We start from the raw sequence: 3170 nt of genomic DNA on the forward strand, positions 1-3170 counted from the left end.
CCGATGTTATCTTCAATAAAGAACCTTTCTCTGATGTCTGCGCCACTATGGGTTATAATGGGGCATTTTTCCTAATAGATGACGATGAGGATGCTTTCTCGTTGTTGTCAATTGCTGAGAAAAATGTTGGGGCACACCTTAATACCCCTAGTAATCTTCGATGTCCGATCTACCTTGACGATCTTAGTGATGACGAAGATCTACATGTGGCTCATTTGACTCGCTCTAGTCGTCACTTTAAACCTTCATATCTTGAAGATGAGAACCCCGTGGAAGCCTTGAGAAGGAAAGAAAAAGACAAGGAATTAGCAGAGGAGAATAAGGAAGAAGATGATGCTATTAAGCGCATGAAGGAGGTTAATGCAAATGTTTCTATATGGAAGTTATTGACCCATTCACAACCCCATCGGGCTGCTGTTCTAGGACATCTCAATGAAGTTTCAATTGATCCATCCATAACACCGGATCAAATGGTGGGACTTATTCATGGGGCCGACTGCACTTTAATGTTTACCGACAATGATCTCCCAGAGAGTGTCAACCATAATAACTCTTTGCACATAACTGTGAAATGCCATGGATGGATAATACCTCGGGTACTTATTGACAATGGTTCTGCCATCAATGTATGTCCTTATCGAGTTATGACGAAGCTCGGTTATAAGAAAGAAGACTTGACACCTTTAAGCCAGGTTGTTAGGGCTTACGACAATACCAAAAGAGATGTTTTGGGGTCAATTGAGTTACTTTTGGAATATGGGCCAGTGGCTAGAAATGTGGAATTTGTGGTAATTGACATTGAGGCATGCTTTAACCTTCTACTGGGTAGACCTTGGCTTCATGAAAACAGGACAGTAGCCTCTACCTTACACCAAAAGGTGAAGTTGCTCACGGATCATGGAGCAGTGACGCTCGTGGGTAATCCAGAAGTTATGAATGTTTCTAGTATTGGAAAATCGGTACTCCACTTAGATGAAGAATAGGGTAGTCGATTAGACGGATTCACTATTCATAATATTGGATTTGATTCAATAGGCTCATGGAAAGAAGAAGAAGAAACCGGAGAAGACTTGGAGGAAGACGAAGAAACCGAGGAAGGTCCAGAAGAAGAAGAAACTGAGGAAGATCCAGAAGAAGGGCTTCAAGAAGATGACAATGACTCTGAGGTTAATTCCCAAGAAGTTAGGGGTGGAACAAACTGGTCCAATGAAGACGAGGCAGAAGAAGAGCCTAAAACTCCCTGTGGCGGATGTCAGCGGTTCGAGTCCGCCCAAAAGACAATGACCCATGTTTTAGAGGAGAATCTTGGACAAGTAATTCTTTTAGACAGGGTCATGATGAGGGACCTCGAAAAAGGTCTAGGGCCGAGGATTTTGATTTGGATTTCGATGTCCCGTGCTATAGAAGGTTAGTGTACCCGGAGGAGTTGATTCTTTTCCCTAACTACAAACATGTAGATAGTTACCTTAATCTCCCACAATTCGAGAAGTTCAATGGGTTGGGAGATCCCATCCTCCATTTATACAACTTTGTGAACACCTTATATCCTTTAAATGTTCCAAAAGAGAATTTTCCCATGTTGTTCAACAGAAGTCTGGGTGGACCAGCGTTATCCTGGTATTATACCTCAGGGGGCAACAAGTAAAGGTTCTTGGGGAGAAATAGCTCAAGCATTTAGTGATTGGGCATTTGAATTTCGACAGATTGACACTGAAAAACTGAAGCTAATGAATATGGAGCAAAGTGACCGGGAATCATTTTCACATCTCTTTTCAAGATGTTCTTACATTCGGGCTCAACTTCGTTTTCCCATTACTGATCGGGAGTTCATGTTGATATTACTAAGGAAGTTAAATGATTTTTATTATCGTCATATGGTCTCCATCAAATACGCCGACCTCTCGCACATGGAGAGACATGGTTACGAAATTGATGCTTATCGACTGCAAGAAAGAAGGCCTAAGGTGCACCCTCAAGGTGAAAGGGCTAACAGGAGGATATTCACTCGAATCAACGAACCATTGAGTATGGTGTACAATCGTTTGAACAAAAAAGGTATTCTTCGGGCAAAGAGCTATGTGTATTCATTACCACCACATGGAACCGATATGAGACAATATTGCAGTTATTGTCATTTGTATGGGCGTAGAACAGATACTTGTTATGACCTTAAGTGTGCAATCTAGGATCTCATTGATCACGAAATCGTCACTCCAGCCCATCCCGAGTCTGACGTACTAGGGACAAACCCGGCACAACCACAGGCCTCTCAAGCTGATTTGTTCCTTCAACTACTCGAAGAAGGTCGTATCAAGCCACTACCTCGTCGAGCATGGCCTGATCCTGTTGGGCCAAATCTCAACAAATATTGTCACTATTATTAGTTACATGGTCATGATACTAACGAATGTCACGCCCTCCATTGGTGCATAAAGCACACCACTGGAATTTCCTGCCCGAATCAGAAAGTGTCTATAAATGCCCTTTCCATTTTGACACGCGAAGACGATCCCACTCTTTTGATTGCTTGTCACTATTTAGAGAAGATATCTCAACAAGACTACGAGAAAGATTGCCCCAAGACTATTGAAAACCCTAAAGCCTAAGGAATATCTCTACATGGGGAAGGAAGAATCCGCAACAACAACATGATGACCTCTATCTTGCCCTCCAATAAGAAGGATGAATGAGAGGGGCAGTATGAACTTTGTAAACCATGCATATTTTCTTTTGGTACAAAGAACTACGTACAGCTTGGTCCCCCAAAGAACTATTTCATGATCATACACAAAAATTGTACTTGTACGCACATTGTTTTTGGGTACGTAGGCAACTCTGATCGAGTGCAGCTGTTTCAAAAAAATCATTTTTTTTCAACCATTATGAAAACGACGGTTCTGATTCTCCAAAAAAAAAAGAGTAAATACAAAATTTGTCCGGAGATACGTAGGCAACCTTATGGCACAACCCAAAATAATTAAAAGATTTTTTTTTTTTGGAATGAACACCCCTCTAACTTATCTTACTTAACAGACGTCTTTTAAATGTTTTTTCCGCATGCATTTTTGCATTTATCATTTACTTTTTTATTTTCAAAAAAAAAAAGGAGGAAATCCTAATCTCGAGTAATGTTTAGGTATTCTTTGCCAATCAATGACCAACCAAAGATC

This window comes from Chenopodium album, chromosome 17, assembly GCF_948465745.1.
Source record: "Chenopodium album chromosome 17, dcCheAlbu1.1, whole genome shotgun sequence".
In the NCBI taxonomy this organism is placed as follows: Eukaryota; Viridiplantae; Streptophyta; class Magnoliopsida; order Caryophyllales; family Amaranthaceae; genus Chenopodium; species Chenopodium album.